Source organism: Coturnix japonica, chromosome Z, assembly GCF_054131305.1.
Source record: "Coturnix japonica strain WE chromosome Z, WE-NBRP24, whole genome shotgun sequence".
In the NCBI taxonomy this organism is placed as follows: domain Eukaryota; kingdom Metazoa; phylum Chordata; class Aves; order Galliformes; family Phasianidae; genus Coturnix; species Coturnix japonica.
In genome coordinates this window covers 70,608,582-70,626,748 of record NC_140702.1, presented here as the reverse complement: position 1 = coordinate 70,626,748, position 18,167 = coordinate 70,608,582, and the positions used below count along the sequence as shown (strand labels likewise).

At 36.5% G+C, this 18,167-nt stretch overlaps 1 long non-coding RNA gene across 1 annotated transcript; it reads right to left on the bottom strand.

The window, feature by feature from the left end:
* Positions 1–3,677: 3,677 nt before the first annotated feature.
* On the bottom strand, positions 3,678–15,090 carry LOC146754189 (uncharacterized). The gene is made up of 2 exons (XR_014939149.1): positions 14,888–15,090; positions 3,678–5,212 (listed from the first exon to the last, which is right to left on the bottom strand). It is a non-coding gene; the product is annotated as an uncharacterized LOC146754189 (long non-coding RNA).
* Between the last annotated feature and the right edge of the window lie 3,077 nt (positions 15,091–18,167).

Here is an 18,167-nt window from a genome sequence, read left to right as displayed (position 1 = left end):
ATAAGGCCTGTTTGTTTTCTTTAATATATGCACACAGTGGAGACTGAAGCTAGATATCATTTTAGAATCAAGCATAAATTGAGGATAATTTAGCTATAAATAATTTATATTTATATATATATATATATTATAATTTATAATTTATTTAATTTTTCTTCTTCATGCTTTGATTACATCTGTGCCTTCTGAAGTCTATAGATGAACGCTACAGTTCACAATGAATGTATGAAGTATGTGATGCATAAGAATTTGACTGGTTTAGATGTAGCTCTTGAGGAGTTCAAACATTTTTGTATGGTTCATGAAAAATGTGAGGCATCATAGGGCAGTGGTGGTAAGGTCAACTGGTAAATACGACCCCATAGCTAAGAGATAAATCCAAATTGTCTGGTTTCAGATGTTGGAATTAGACTGCGTTTCCAGCAATTAATGGGGAAAGAAACTTTGAATTGAGGAGTTGGATATTTTATGAGAGACTATGAGTGAAGATAAACCTTCTGTGTATTAATTTTAGCAATGAATTCTCTTAAAAACAAGCTGTCTCAGGAGATTTCTGGTAAGTTTTCTTTCTAGCTGTGACTAAAATACTTCAAGAAAAAAATACCATCTTTACACACAGCTGTTTTTACAATTTCTCTTCAAACCCCAGCCAATGCCAGGGATTGCAGATGAGAATGAAAGTGGGAATGTGTATCAGAAGTACATTACAGAACTGTAATGAGGTTTTATCAGCATGAATCTGAAGGAGCTGCAGCAGAGCTGTGTGGATAGGACAACATGTGTTGCTGTTCCAGTGACATTATAGGAAGGATCTCTGAGCAGAACCCATGTGGTGAATTGAACTCTGTGTACAAACAATATTCATTACACCAAAAGAACACTGAAGTTACTAGTTCAGCTTTCAGAAGATCTGGATTTCAACACTTTCTTGTGATTTCAATCTATATCACAAGATTAGTAAATAAATAAATAAATAGTAATAATAAAAATGGACACTGAAAATTAACTATGGCACTAGGCACTTAGAAAAGAACTTGTGTTGCTTTAGACTCAGGGAGTTGATCTCACTCCATGTAGATCCAGCAGCCAGCAAAGTCTTTCTAGTGCTGGGTCTCTGGTGCTATGCTGAAATATCTTTAGCCTTTTTGGTGCTGTTGCCATTGACAATTCTTTTTTCCCCCCTGTAATTAGCAATTTTTTCCCTGAAAGCTCTCCACCATCACGTGTCTACTTGACCCCAAGCTAGTTTTGTTTCCAGGTTACTGTGGACTATCTATGCTTCTGTGATTTCTTTGATTTCTTCACTTTTGCCCTGAACTCTGTGGACAGTCTGGGATCTCTATCCATGCCTTTGAATAGCTATTTGGAATTAATCTTCCCTATCCTGTTTTCTTATCTTCACTTCAACTTTAGTGAAGGAAGGAAGGTAGAAAAGAAGGCAGAAAGGAAGGCAAAAGGAAACTAAGAAAGAAAGAGGAGGAGGGAAGGAAGGAAGGAAGGAAGGAAGGAAGGAAGGAAGGAAGGAAGGAAGGAAGGAAGGAAGGAAGGAAGGAAGGAAGGAAGGAAGGAAGGAAGGAAGGAAGGAAGGAAGGAAGGAAGGAAGGAAGGAAGGAAGGAAGGAAGGAAGGAAGGAAGGAAGGAAGGAAGGAAGGAAGGAAGGAAGGAAGGAAGGAAGGAAGGAAGGAAGGAAGGAAGGAAGGAAGGAAGGAAGGAAGGAAGAAGGAAGGAAGAAGGGGGGGGAGGGAAGGGGAGGGGAGGGGAGGGAAGGGGAGGGGAGGGGAGGGAGGGGAAGGGAAGGGAAGGGAAGGGAAGGGAAGGGAAGGGAAGGGAAGGGAAGGGAAGGGAAGGGAAGGGAAGGGAAGGGAAGGGAAGGGAAGGGAAGGGAAGGGAAGGGAAGGGAAGGGAAGGGAAGGGAAGGGAAGGGAAGGGAAGGGAAGGGAAGGGAAGGGAAGGGAAGGGAAGGGAAGGGAAGGGAAGGGAAGGGAAGGGAAGGGAAGGAGGAGGGAAAGAATTGGCCCTGGACTTGCCAATTCAAGATTTATAATTTTAACACACTCACTTCTAATTAAATTCCAGTAGTAACTAAACATAGTAAATCCAACCAAATTTAATCTGTTTTTTTCACTTCAAACTTCATAGTTCTTGCCCTGTCTCTATATATTTGTTACATACCTCTAGGGCTAAATTATTTTTGCATTTAGTACCAATTTTTTATCAGTGCCTTAACAGGACCCACAGTGTTGCTTTATATTACCTGGAGAACAGCATTTCATTGGTTTCATATGCCGCAAAGTGAGTAGATGGTGCATTTGTGAAGAACTGGAACAGGTCCTTCTGCAAGAGACTCATTTCATGATCACAGCTGCGTGGACAGAGGGGGATGTTTATGACTAATTGTCCACTGAAAAAGGATCTAAATAATTAAGACAGTTCATCTAGGACATAGGAAATATTCAGGTCTACATCAAGCAAAAGCTTGCACTCTCCGGCTCCCACTGTCAGTATTATAAGGAGTGAGGGGGTGATGTCATTTATTCTGCTGAAAATGGACCACTGCAAGGAGAGGAGTGAAAGATTCATAAGAAAACATAGTAGCACAGAAAATAGAAGCATTCTCTGGATGAGAGACTTGCTTACGTCAAGATCTGTATCTTCTTCTCTTCTGCTAGAACTACTTTAAAAGAAAACGTTAGGCCTATGGATGAATCCTTGGGACAGTGATTTTGAGAACACAGTTATCCCTCCTACAGGATCCTGATTTCTCCATGATTCAGGCCCAGTTCCTCAACAGGAAAATAAATAAATAAATGTCTGCATGCCTGGAAGAGCTCATTACAAAGTAAGCACACAATACAAGGGAGCAGGAGGAGACTGCACACTGACGGCAGGGAGGGACATACACTGCAACCACCAGACAATTATGATTAGTGTAGACAATTACGATTATGATTTAACCATAGGATCCCCAATAGCCATTAACAAGATACCACGTTTTCCTGACAAAAATTCAAAAAAAATGAAAGGGAAAAAATCACTGGCTAAGCAACAGTTTTGAAACTCAGGGGTAAACGTTGCCTTGAACAGGGCTGTAAGCCGCACGAGAGAGACTAATTAAATGAGTCTCTGGCCCTTAGTTATGTCAGAAATGAGAGCGGGGGGTGGGGGTGTGGGGTACTGTTGCTTTTAATTCCCCAACTGATGAAGAGCAGTGTGTGTGCATGTGTGTGTGCGTGTGTGTGTGCATGTGTGTGTGTGTGTGTGTGGAGGCAGGGGGGAGGGAGGGGGAAAGGAGGAGAGGGGGGGTAGATGCTCCCGAGCAAAATAAGATTTCTGATGTTTCTTTTGTTTGCAGAACCAGTGAGTGTAAAGAACAAGTTTCCCCTTCTCTCTCCCAAAGATGGAGCTGTTGCAAAGGAAGAGAGACAGCTTGGTGCAGGCACACAGACACACACACACAACAAAGTTCTGCGTTCTGCAGCAGGACTTTGCAGCTTCTCCAAAACAAAGTGCTTTCTTTCTGTAAGGAGAAATAAAAATACGTATTATTATAGCAGCTGCGTTATTGCAAAATTCTACCAAAACACAACGACTGATATTAAGTATCTAACCCCTCTTAATTGTCTATTTCATGGGCTTTAGATTTCTGGATTGCTAAAATAACCATCTGAAGACAAGACTTCGATTCATTTTGTTTTATTAGTATTATTATTTCCTTACAATAATAATAACACTTTACACTTATACAGCACCATTCATCCACAGATCCAGACAATAAGGACTGGATTGCTGCTATTATCCTGTCACACCCCACGAATGAGAGGGGATAGAAAATTCACCAGGAAGCTGAGAGTTGGGGAAAAATTTGCTGAAACCTTGAGGACCAGGAATGAGGCAAAAGGAGGGGTAACTAAATCCCTGACAGCAGGATTAGCTGCTTCAGTGAACTTCTTTCTTGACAAATCTTTCCAAAGTAAATAGGCATAATGATTTTCAACAAAACATTAATTAATGAGAGTAACTCCTTTACAGTGTTTTCTGATCAGACATGAAGTTGAGGATTCTGCAGTCTGGTATGATTTTCATCTGAAACATATATTCTAGTTGAACAGATGAATAATTGTTGAGGAAGGGAAACTGATGTTACACTGAACAACAGACCCTTTCACTCTTAGAATCTGTGAATAAATGAATTCTCTGATGCTTCTTAATCCACTCACTTACAGATCCAGCAGGGGCTTTCTAGAAACTGATGTCTTTTGAAACAACACTGGTTTTCTATTGCATTTCTATTCAGAAATACATCTCTGTGACTGGGAGTAATTCCTAGCTGTGCAGGTAGGTCTGTTCCATCTGATTCTTGCCTTGCAACTCAGAGAAAAGAAATGTGCTTACTTCTATAACAAAATCCTGCAGGAAATAGGCAGCATAGAGTAAAGAGTGAACATTTTCCTTTTGCCATCTGTTTTGGTGAGTTATTCTGTCTAAGCAGACAACACATTCATATAAAGAAGTGGGTGTCAACACTCAAATTTAATATACTGTTATTTATGTCCTATTGTTACAGTTTATACATAGAGAAAATGAGGTACAGTTTAATCCCATTTAACTCTGGATTGCTCTAATGAAGAAATCTGAGCTCATCATCTCTGCTGATTTTTCTTTTTCTTTTTTCTTTTATTAATTAATTAATTAATTAATTAATTGTAATGTATGGAGGTTTTTGTTTTGTTTCATTATTTGTTTTGCTTCTTTAATGCATGGAGGAAAAATCAGACACCTTACGTGATTATTTATTTGTAGTTTCAGCCAAGAAATTTCCTCTCACTGGCATATGGAGAAAACTTAGATGAAACTCAGTTGTGGTACCTTTGGGTTGAGAGAGGGACCATACTTCTAAACTCTACAAGTGGAACACTCAGCCTTGAGTGCAAGCAATATCTGACTGCCCATCAGAAGGCAACAATGTAAAAGACAAAGTCAGTCTGTGCAGGGAAGTACAGTCAAGCAATAGTGAGTGCCAGTGTGCAAAATTAGAGAACTCCATCTTCATCTTCATCTTCTTAGCTCCAAGGACGCTGAGTCATGACACAAAGTGCACTCATGGAGAAGTCAGAAAGGAAAGCCTGAACTTGGCTTCCAAGCTCCTCTTCTAACCCTCAGTCACATATCTTTTCTTCATTAGCTTGATTCTGTAGCTCCACATGGTGTGTCCCTGAGACAAAAGAAGCAAAACAGATCTCAGGAATGGACCATCAAGTATGGAAGAAGATAATTCAAACCAGTCTGTTTATTTCTTTTTTAATAAAAACAAAATAAAAAGTATATTTATTTGACCTGGTATATGACTCTAATCTTTGTTGCTTCTATTATTCCCATCTTAGAGCCTTTCCACTTTCTCTCTTGCCAGCAGGAAAGAAGTAGCACTGTGATGTTTTATGCCACAGAGACAAAGAGGTATTGATCCTTTTTGCCTCTGGAAAAGGTTTCTAATAATTTCCAGATATATTGTAGATTGCGGTGATGCTATCTTTAATTAAAAAATGACACACGATGGAAAGCAATTATTTTGGGGTTGGGTTGTGGGGTTTCTGTGGGTTTTTGAATTGTTTTTAAGTGTAGATTCTTCTTTTTGTATGTTTTAACGTGCTGTGGTACCAGATAAGATGACTAGCAGCTTGAGCAGATAGAAATTGGAAAGAAAGAATATTTGCTCTTGTGTTTATTATTCATTATATTTAAATATGATGTTTTGTGTTTCATATTCAAAAGATTTCATCTGTGGCTTGTTAATCCTTTTGCCCAGGGACAGCTGCACTTTATATAGTATATACATACATATATGTATGTATGTATATATACATATATAGTATGTATGTATGTATATATGTATATATGTATATGCATATGTATAAAACATTGCTCTGTAAGCATCAGCCCTTTGTAATGACTGCAGTAACATCCAGACCTTGGCCCTGTGGATCTGGAAGGTGTAAGTTAGCAAAATACAAGGAATGATATGAACCCAGTGACCTTCCTTCTACAAAAATGTCTTCAGAAGAAAGAGGGATGCAGAATTGACGTCCCTGTCACTGCAGTGTGATCAGAGTTTCATTCCAGTTGAAGTAGCGTGTCTTGTGGTCCATTTATTCACTTCCCTGCTAACAGTTGCACGTGTCTGAATTTTTGACCATTTAATTCTTCTTTTGGTTTTGTTTCATTTTGTTTTTACTTTCATGGGATTGTGGGAAGTAGTGTTGCTTCTGGTTGACCAGTGAACTGCTAAAGTTGCACCAAGTTCACTGTGGAGGGATAGGCACATCTCAGATTGAAAAAGCTTTCCCAGAAATACAGCTACTATTTTGGGGCTTCATATGCTGAATTCAGGGGGTGTTATACCTTCAAGTTGGAAACAAAAACAAAAATAACAACAAAAAAATTGTGGGTGGCATGACTTTAAGGTAGTGTAGACTTTTTATACTCTTTTTCCTTTATAAAGAATAAATATCCATTGCTATATACATCAAACCTAAGTTTTGCTTTGTCCAGTACAATGATTATACTCCTATCTAGAACTCCGGCCTCACAGAAATTTAAATGTATGATTAATCTTTTTTTCAGGAAAGTGTAGAAATGGAATCAAAGGAACAGTTTGCAAAACATGCAGTTGTCTCATTAAAAGTACAAAATAATTATTCTGTAGGATTAAAAAGAAGCACTTCTCCATGAACCCCCTGCACATTTTGTGAGCCTTTAGGTGCTTATACACTAGTTTTACCTTGCTAAAGGTTCACTAAGATCTCTAATGACCTGCCAGGAGAGAAGGACCCCTCTAGCTTCTAATGTGAACTTTTGTCCAGGTGTTTGCTCTCAAATCTTAACTCCATGTTATACAATCTTTGAGATAGCTGTGAGTCTATTTGTGTAGAATATGTAGGAATGTATTGTCACAAATCTTCCTGTCAGTGTAGCCACAGATATACTGTGCTGTAGTAAAAACATTGGGGAATAATTTCTGACATATAGTTTTGTTTGTTTGACAGTGGGTTTTGTTTGTTTGTTTGTTTTCTTTCTCTAAGATCAGAGAGGAGATGCTGACTCAGTTTAGAACATAGGAATAATTATTTATTAGCACAACATTAATTGAAAATAACATGTTTGTTAACATGTTATGACACGAACACATCTTGTCATATCTGAAAGCAGTTTCTAATTTACTGAGGTGATTACAGGAGAAAAGGCAATGGCTGTTGCATGTACTTGCCTATACAGATAACATCAATTTGGATATTCTTCCAGAAATATCTCTGCATATATTTCCCTATCACATCAAAATATCCTCTCTTTCTTATAATACTACCCTGCAAATTTTATTCAATATTAAAATTAACAAGGATTTCAAATCATACCTTTCTCCAGTCTTTGAAAAGGATCTGATATCACGTGCCACAATGATTTGTCAAAAGATGAGTGACCTTTCATGTGAAGATGAGTGAACTTCTGTTACGATAAATGTTGACAAACACCCATAGGATATTTATTCAGAATTTATCTGAGCTAATAGAATCCCTTGAGTCTGAAAATTTGGTCTGAAAATATCTCAGAAACAGAGCTGTCTCTTGAGAATACAGGTACTACATTCTGCTTCCTAAATCAGAAGAAATTCAAAAATGCAGGTAGTAAAGTGTGCAATTTTTGTAAACTTCCATGAATGATCAGTTTGGGTCAAGGTCATGACTTGGAAACATGCTAGAGAGGAATAGACTCTTATTTTACTTGAATTCATTCAGCCATTCCTTGTCTCAAACAAAACAGCAAGAGACATGCTAAGAAAGTCTACCAATATCCAAAAGAATTGGAAACAATATACAAGTAAATAAATAAAACATTTGCTTAACACAAATGGGAGATTCTGGGCAAAAGGAAACACACAAACTACCCTTGTTGTTCTGAGATTTACAGAACTGTATTTCACAGATGCCCTACTGCTTTATTCATACTGTTAAGGGAGAAAGAAACAGTCTCTAACCATCAACACCCATCATTAAATCATTATAAAAACTCTCTAGTTAAAGAGACAGAGTATATACATAAGTACAAATATACTCATACAAATGCAACTATGTACATATTTATATTTATAAAATGTTGTGCATAGGTATGTGGAAAAATAAAAAGCTTTTTGAGACTGCTTAGCTTTAAAGTGTATCCAGTGCTACCACTTGTAAATAAGGCTTTCTCATTGCCATACAAAGAGCAGCCTTAGCATAGTAAAAAAGACTAAACAGAAAAGAAAGAAATCTGATGAATTTTCCTTTTTTTTTTCTTCTCTTCAGTAAATAAAGGAAAGTTAAGTGATAAAAATTCAAGTCTAAGATGAAATGCTATGGGATGACCAATAAGAACTACTGAAAACTAAACCACAGAACTCCTGCAAAAAAAAAGAAAAAAATAAAAATAAAAAAATAAAAAAGAACCTATTTTAGTTGATATCAGGCAATGAAGAATTATCTATGTGCTAGAAAAGATATCAGGAATGACCCATATTCCCAATGTGTCCCCCCCAAAAAAAGAAGCAGACCTAAGCATGCATCAACATAATAATCAACATAAACAAAAAACAAGCAAACAAACAAACAAACAAAAAAGAAAATGAATGAAGTGATAAGCATGGCTAATATAGATATAAACTTTGCCTAAGGTAATTAGTACAGAAATTTCAAGTTTGGTACTCTTCATCAGATTGAGTATACTTATGAATCTGGCCTACATTCTGGGGACGTTTAACTACCTCCTCTCTCCTCTGCTAATAAAACAAAACCTTCCTACTACTAGTGAGCAGTGTTTATAATATTACGAAAAAGGAAAAGGAAAGGAAAGGGGAAGGAAAGAAAGGAAAGGGGAAGGGGAAGGGGAAGGGGAAGGGGAAGGGGAAGGGGAAGGGGAAGGGGAAGGGGAAGGGGAAGGGGAAGGGGAAGGGGAAGGGGAAGGGGAAGGGGAAGGGGAAGGGGAAGGGGAAGGGGAAGGGGAAGGAGAAGGGGAGGAAAGGAAAGGAAAGGAAAGGAAAGGAAAGGAAAGGAAAGGAAAGGAAAGGAAAGGAAAGGAAAGGAAAGGAAAGGAAAGGAAAGGAAAGGAAAGGAAAGGAAAGGAAAGGAAAGGAAAGGAAAGGAAAGGAAAGGAAAGGAAAGGAAAGGAAAGGAAAGGAAAGGGGGGGAAAGGGGTAAGGGAAACGGGGAAGGGAAACGGGAAACGGGGGGGGGGGGGGGGAAGGGAAAGGAAGGGAAAGGAAGGGAAGGGGAAGGGGAAGGGGAAGGGGAACGGGAACAGGAACGGGAAGGGGAAGGATTGACACACTTCATTCAAAAGTATTATTAGGTGTACCAGAATTTCTGACACTAGCCCTAGTATTTAGGAGAGCCAACTCTCTGTACTATGGGGACGTAAAAAATAATCTTCCTCTGAAAGTTTTCTCTTGTTCTGTGCTCTTAAAAGTAACCCAGATTACTAAAATTCTTGTCTGGCTTTACCTTGCTATTTCAAAACATACCTGGACTTACTAGAAAAAAAAAGAAACACTCTTTAAACTTTCAAAATATTACCTATGAAACCTATAAAGCGGTAAATCTCCTGTGCACTCGCACACTGTAGGGAAGCTGGTTGAGAGACTCTGCACTAGCCTTTAAGGGTAAATTTAGCTTGAGTGATAGTGGTGAGTGCTAGAGCTGTTGTGATATTCAGTGTGACTCTAGGCATACGTTCAGGGTGTAAAAGGAAGTTTAAACATTCAAGGATGAAACAGCAAACATCATGAAAGAAAAGTGAAAGAAAAGGAAGAAAAATAATTTGGTTGCTTACACACTCTGAAACTTCTGATTTAGAAGGGATTCTTAAGAAACTTCTCAAGTGGGTAACTAGAAGTATAATGACTCTGAAGAAGATTTATACAAAGGCACAGAAAAGAAAGAAATGAATTATCTGTAAAAGAATTCATACCATGTCATACTGATGCAGCTTCAGATGGAAATGTAATTTATGGGTAGAAGCTAAAATTGAGAAGTTTGGTAAGATTAAGGGTCCTTTTTCAAGTATCCTTAAGAATATTAGGAAATTTTAGTGAATCACTGGATTGAATCTGCGTTTCTCTGAAAACAAACCAAATACCAACAATGCACGTCAGACAGCAATGTGAGGATGAAAGTTAAATTTATTACTTGATATAAAAGAAAAATATTACTTATTTTGTTTTGTCCTTTTTAAATATATTTCTTTTATTGCTCATGTGAGATATCTCATTATGATAATGAGGCTGTGTGTGAGTAGCATTTTACAAACCCACAATACAAAGGAGAGCTTCTATCTAGTATTTGTCATCCTATACTGTTAGGATATTTGTCACACTCAGGGCTGTTGAAAAAATAAATAAATAAATAAATAAAAATCAATCCAATATGATACTCTCTGTCCCTTACTCTTCCGTGCATAAATGCCTTCTAAATCCTGTAAGAGGTTGTAGATGTACGTCTGAGAAAATCACCCAGGTCCAGAAGACAATGTGGAGATTTGAAAGAACATTTAATCTACTTTAATCTCACCTATTAACTTTTTTTTCTGTATGATAATCCACATTGTGAAAAATGGGACTCATATAACCTTTGCTACTGAAAAACAGCTGAACTTTGCTGATCTAACAATCAAATACAGAGTTGTTCCAAAAGTTCTGGCCCTGGACTACCTGGCTTCTGTACATATTATTTGATATTTCCTTCATACTGGTTTGCACAAGTACTTGTAGATATTTATGATAAAATTCTTGCATGAGTCTGAAGTAACCTGCTCCTGGCATAAAATCAACAGACCATGCTGGCGAATGGTGAAGAGAAGTGTGTGTGTGTGTGTGGGGGGGGGGGGGGGGGGGCGGGGAAGAATAATAAAGGGATCTGTGTCAGATAGGAGAACTCTCATTAAAAATCATTGCATTGAAGAAAACACAATAACTCTCAAGTGCTGAGATGGGAGGCACCATGCACTGAGAATTGCCCTTGTTTTGTTTCAGGAACACCTGCATTCTTGTGACAGGAAAGATGATGTTGAAGTATGAACTTCTGACTTTTTTATTTATTTGTCTTGCTGGAGGTGAAATAGTTAAACCTGTGAAGCCAGAATAAAAGATGAATTTAAAGAGCTTGAGAGAAAATAAAGTACTCCCTATTGCTGGTGACAAACTGTACAGAACATTATTTCATCAACTATTTATCTTGCATCTAAAGCCTTGAAAAAATACCTATAGCTATTAAGTGTTTAAAGTTGATGGACAAATCTTAGTTTGGTTCTTGTGTCCAGGGGGTAATTCACCACCTCTCCATTGATCAGGAAGCACAGATGTCACCACCTGCCTTAATAGTGACCTGTGTGTTTTTTCCAACAAAATCTGAGTGCAGACAGCAGAACCAAGGTTGTTCTTCCCATAACAGATGAAATCAGGAGCCTATATCATTATCTTTTATATGACTTCAGCTTTCTATAGCTAGTAATACAGTTGTCCTCTAGCTCTCACACAATTTGATTAAAAAGGATCGTTAGACTGTTATTTTTTGTGGAATTTATTTGGTTTTGGAGATTGGTCTGAATCTGGTTGTAATTAATCTGTGAGGGCTCAGAACTGATAGACTGCAAATGAAATAACATTTCAGTGAGTGAGATACATAATTATGGGGGTTTCCATCACATTAACTGAACAACATACCTTATTCACAAAACTGAGACTTTTGCTGTTTTGGATAACATGGACTCTAGCTCTGGGAACAAAATAGGATCCTATTATCAGTTCCACATCTGTGCATTATGCAGAGGAGTAGCGTGACCACACTGGAGTATGTGGAGCAGATGTGACAGATCAAGAAGTCACACCGAGTTGGGGCGGGGGGGGGGGGGGGGGTTGAGTGGGGGAGTGGAGAAATCAGCTATTTTAATATCTCTGGAACAAAGCAAGTGAAACACCTACAGTGTCTAACAGGTGCACAAATTTACCTTGGGTGATTAATGTATTTTGAACATAGAGCTCTCATCTGAGGTCCTATATGTTTTTATCTGCATTGGTACTGTACACCTGTGGTACACTGATAAAGCATTTCCCCTGCAGTGAAGACAACTGCCAGTTTTGGTATTTTTGGACTTTAATTATCATCTTACTTCACACAGATGCACACAACTATATACCTTATATATGTTCAAATTCAATTTAAAATATAAAAGATAATCATAAGGAAAGGGAATAATAAAATGTTGGTACTTTGCTAAGCTTGAGCAGCATTTCAAGGCTAAACTAATGCACTACTCTTTGACAGTGCTTATTAAGCAACTTCAAAGATCAGCAAGAAACATAGAGGAGAGTAAACTTCATCTATTACTCCATGATACTGTCAATAGTCACATATCTTCCTGAAATACATTCTAAGCAAATTAAATAGTAAAAAAAATTATAATCCAAGTATATGTGTATAACTTCTCATGTTTAGGTAAAAACAGTAAGACCTACTCTAGGTCCAGACAATGCCATGTACTGTAGTGACTTTTGAAGTAAAATGTAAGTGTTGCAACAATACAAAAAACAAATAAAAAAACAACCCTGAATGTCAGTGTTTCTTTTATCAGTTGAGTGCTGATATGCATTTAAACCTCAGAAACTGTCCTGCCTAACTTAAGAAATCAATTTTACTTTGTGTGAAACTTTCATTGATTTTCACTTCAGAAGACTATACATTTCTGCTATAACTAATACCACTGAATAATAATGAAAGTAAACAAATAAATAAATAGAAAAAAGAAATAGGAAAACAGAAAAGCAAAAGAGAAGGGGAAAGAAAAGTATAAAATGAAAAAGAAAATTGAACTTTTTTGTGAATGTATTAAAACTGAAGAGCTGGGCATTAAAGTTTGGTATGTAGTTTGCATCAGCCTAGAAAAAAGCATTTCTCCCTGACAAATGACTATGCAGTTCTTGTACGCTTATCTCAGTGAAACAATAATTCTGCTATAGATCATAGTCATAAAGTCCAAAATATTGGCCAGTGCATTTATGCAACACGATGTTTCATGACCTATCAAGCCAAATAACTGTCATAATCATATATCTACATACATTTTCAATCTTTGGAAATTATTTCAGTAGATTTTCTGAACTAAAGACTTAATGTTAAAACACTTGCATTATATTAGACATATATTAGAAATACATACAATGTAGTATTTCATGTGTATTTACATGCACACGTATTATCTTCACAGCAGGGATGATATAAAAGCTGAACTTGATCATTATTTGACTAATATAGATTCTTTCTCTTCTTCAGAATGACTAGAGGTAATTCACATTGCAAGCTTAAATTACTAGCTGATGTCATCCTGGCATAATGAAGCTATGCAACAATAGAAAGAAGAAAATTAAGAAATAAGTCCTCCCAGAACACGGCTATATGTACCAGGAAAAAAATCACTCACCTCTTTCTTGGAATACTTAGTTCTTTTATGTGTGTATGTTTGCAAGTATATGTTCATTCTTCAACTTACAGTATGGTTTTCTGCCCACACTGCTGAAGAGGCAAGAGATGGCAGTATTGACACATTTATGAAAGGCCGTAGTTCATTGACTGAACTAGAATACGAGGATTCTTCTTTACATTTCATCTTTATAGTTTCTTCCTTTTTTTTTTTTTTTTTTTTAATTTCCCACCCTCCACATATCATTTATTAAATAATAATGATAATGTGAAACAAAATTAAACAAACAAACAAAAACCTGTTCTCCTCATCATCCTCTTTGAAAAAAAATCTCCTGCCCCTGTGAAACCGAGGAAAATAAACAGACTTATTTGGAAAGGTTCTGCAGTTTGTTGAAATAAAGAATCAAAATCAAACATAAGCACATGAAGAATTGAAAGGGGGTGGGAGGAAGAAAGCATGATAAATTACTGATTACTAAATGGAATTGTTTCAATCAGGAACTTTGAAAAATGAAAGGGGAACAAAAATGAACTTGCTTCTTTTCTTGATTTTAGCTTTTTGCAAGAAGATCAAAGAGATTTATGACCTGTGTCTCTTCAAGTCTGATGCCAGAAAAGAACATGTTCTCATTAATAGTCATTTTCTCATCAAAATAGGGTTTTTATGCAGACAGTGTGCACAGCTTTCATAAAGCTGATTGTTGACAAAATTTTCAATAAGTTTCGGTCCAATGAATGACACAGAGAGAACAACAACAACACAAACACACAAAAAAAGAGTAGTTTGTAGCTTTTATACATTCTGCAGGTAAAATCTACAATTTCTTCCAGCCAAGATCCACCAGTGAAATCTTGAGAATGAGAACTTGAGAACTAAATAAGCTTGCAAGTAGAGAACTCCGTTTAAATAAATACATAGATAGATAGATAAATAAATAAATAAATCATTTGGAGTTATATATCTATATATATATCAACAAACATACAGAATTCATTTGTTTCTCTGAACTTCAGTGAAACTTCTTAAAACTGAAAATCTTGAGAGAATCAAGTTTTCTCTTGAGATTTACCATGCACTCAAGTTTCAGATGAGTTAGTAATACAAGCAGCTGGGGACAATCTCCCATGGTATATTACTGCATAATTAGTTACAATATGGGGATTTTATGCCTCCCACTGCAGACTCTAGAGACCAGATACTGGGTGGAACGGGCCATTTGTTTGTTCTGGTATGCTGGTCCTTCTCATTCTGTTTAGATAGCATTTTAAAATCCTAAATAAAAAGGTTATCCTTAAGTATAAAATCAATACATGTAAAAATATTTTCAGTTGTAGAGCGAGGTAATGTATTTTGAGTTTGAGTTAGGGTAAGAATGTGGTCTGAGTCTTACCTTTGGTGTGTTCCACGTTACAGCAGCAAGCCTAGCTGAGAAGATTTCTGCTTCTGCCTTCCCTCAGAAACTTGCTCCTTGTTTGTGCTTATTGTCTTGATCTTCCTCTAAACAGTAGCTCTGTGACAAGTTCTGTTTAAAGAAAAAGAAAGAAAAAATAAAGGATAAATATTTCCTGAGAGATATGCTTTCTAAAGCAATTTTACATAGAAGTAATTTAGAGATTTAGTAATTTAGGAAATTGAAGAGAGTATTGAAGTTGCCTATCAGCCTTCTATTTTCCAGGCTGGACAGCCCAAGCACCCCTAGCCTCTCTTCACAGAACAAGCCTTCCAGCCTTCTTATCAGCTTTGCAGATCTCATCTGGGCACATTCAAGCTCTCAACAACTCTCCTGTATTTTGAGGCCCAGAATTTCAAAGCAAGGACATACAAATGCTAAATACAATGGGACAAAGGCCGATTTTGACTGATTGGCTATGGTACATAATTTATTAAAGATCTGCTCTATTACAAATGTACCCCCTTCAGTGCAAATGGAATTTAAGACATTTTGCTTTGATGTTCTTGGAATGATTGAAACGAAACACCATTCTGTAGTTAGAGAAGCAATAGAAGTCTATGGTTTTCTGATTATTTAGCTTGGCAGAGAAGTGGGTTTAACACTGTATACATTGCTAGAAAATATACCTGTTTGCATGCATGCATGTGTGCAAAAATGTATGTATAGGCATGTTTTTAGGACTTAGCTGTAGATCAGACAAGTGAAAAACAAGGAAAATCCTTTCTGAAGGCTGTATTTTTTTTCAAATGTTGTCTCTGCCTTTTTTACCTTATAAAGGCAAGAACAAACAAGTAATCATGGAAAAGAACAGGAAGAACAAACTTTGCACCTGGAAGAAATTTAACATTAAATTACACGCTCAGGAGCACCTTGCCTGTCCCTCCCAGCACTCACTCCTACCCACAATGCACTTTCTGCAGTTATCTCACTGTGCCATAATTTGCCATAGTTTTCTTCTGCAACAGTATAAGTCTGCATATATCAGCCCTCTAATTCTTGTCTAAGATAACCGTCTTCGATTATTTGAGGACCTCTTGTTTCCCAGTTTGAAGTGACCTACAATCTTCACAGTTACAGTACTAGTTCAGGTAAAATAGAAACAAACAAGACACTTCATCAGCTGCTGTAGATAAGGCTTGGAAAACACTGAAACAGGAAAAAGCTATTGCTCGAAATACACAACCACGGGAGCTTTCACAGGTGCAGTTAAGTTGCTTAGAGTTACTTTTTGTATACTTCTATCAACATGCAGTAGTGGTGGAGTTACCAAAGAAGAACAAATTTGGATGAAAGTAGTCTGGAGAAGGCTTTGACAATCTTTAGCTTCAAAGATTGCATCCTTCAGCTAGACAAGTTTAAGTAGTAAGTTACTGCAGAGCATCTATCAACGAACTGAGGAAGAATTCCCAGGCTTTTCTACCGCAAGAAGATAAGCACAAATTTACTATGCTTTTCAATAAAAAGTGTGTGACAACTATTTAAAGTAAATGCCTTTATTTTTCAACGTGTTGATCATATTCATTACAGAACCACAAAAGATTTGGTTGAGAAGAACTTAAAGGGTAGAAAAAATAATTGTCCTGTGCCAGTGTCCTGATTTAGATATCACTGTTAAGTGCGATAGGTTCATCATAATAATCCTAGTGTTCAACATTTTTCTACACCATCAAAAATTCCTGGCTTCATCACATTCTAATTTCATCACACTCATCAACTGGCACAAGTGACATCAGTAAATTGCAGCTAGAAAGGATATATATATGTTATATATATGTTATATATATGTTATATATATATATATGTTATATATGTATAACAAGCAGCGGCAAGTCTTGGGATGGAATTAATGGCTGAAGCAATCAACCAAGCCCTGTGCAGCTATGGAAAGAGCAAGCGGAATCCTTTGTGAGTGCTGATGAAGACTCAGTACCAATGATCTCCTTTTTCTTTTACTTTTTCTTTCTTTCCTTATGTTTCTTCTTCCATAGTTCGCTGCAGCAGAATTCTTTCTGTACGGACTTAATGCACTAAACTCCACAAAGGGATTATTATTATTTTCTATATAAAGGATGCATATTCACTGAGTGGATGGTGAGTGAATACAAGAATGCTAGGACTTAAGAAATTCTGTAAGTACTTTCAAATACAGAATCTAGGTGTAGCTTAATGAAGTTAATTTTTTGCATGATTATCAGAATCACCAGGAAAATGCTTTTGTATTTGCTTTGAGTTAAGCATTGTAGCTGTGAATATATTGGCACTAGATGACAGTCCTCCCATTTTAAATTGATAAAATCACTGTTGCAAAGAAAGCAAAATAAATATATATATGTTATATATATATTATATGTATATATATCATAAGTAGGTGTTGAATTTCAGTTTCAAGTTATAGTGACAATTGTGGTACTTCAGTATTTATTTTGAAGCATGTCACTACACTTTAAAATTCTAACTATTTCAAAATCAGGTTAGAGAAAGTTTAAATTTTCACATCATTAGAAGTTATTTTTAGAAGGTAGAGATATGTAAATTATATATATATAATATATATATATGATTAAAACTCAGACTGTAGTTAGTTGTGACTGCAGTCTAATGATAGATAATCTATTACTGAAGCATATGTTAACATATTTGTACAGACATCTGCCTTCAAAACAGGTTGTGCAATACATCCAAATATAAGCATGGGCATACAACTGTGCACAATTTTATTTAAAAAACAAAACAAAACAAAACAAAACAAAACAAAAGAGAAGAATTAATACTATGATCCTTCATAGAAGCAATTTGTTGATTGGCATCTGTTGTGATGTAGCAATAGAAGACAGTGAATATATTGTGCATGTATTAATTTGTGAGGTGAAATAGACAGACACAGAATTGTTCCTAACATTTCTTATATAACAGTGAGGTCAGTTTAACAGTTCAGACATAAATTTTATAACAGGAGTGAGTAGATGAATATCCTTATAATATTAAAATACCTTCATATAGCACTTTTCATGCATAAAGTGTTGTAAAATACAAATATAGTCCACCATCTCAATATTATAGCTGTGCAAACCAGGGAACTGGTATATGTGTAAGAGAAGTGATTTAGCCACTGTCATATAGGGGGCCCTACATGAGTCACAGCTGGAAATCAGTTATACCATTTGATTTCTATCAGATTTATATTCACTCACCAGTGTGCAGGAGAGAGAATAGTAAA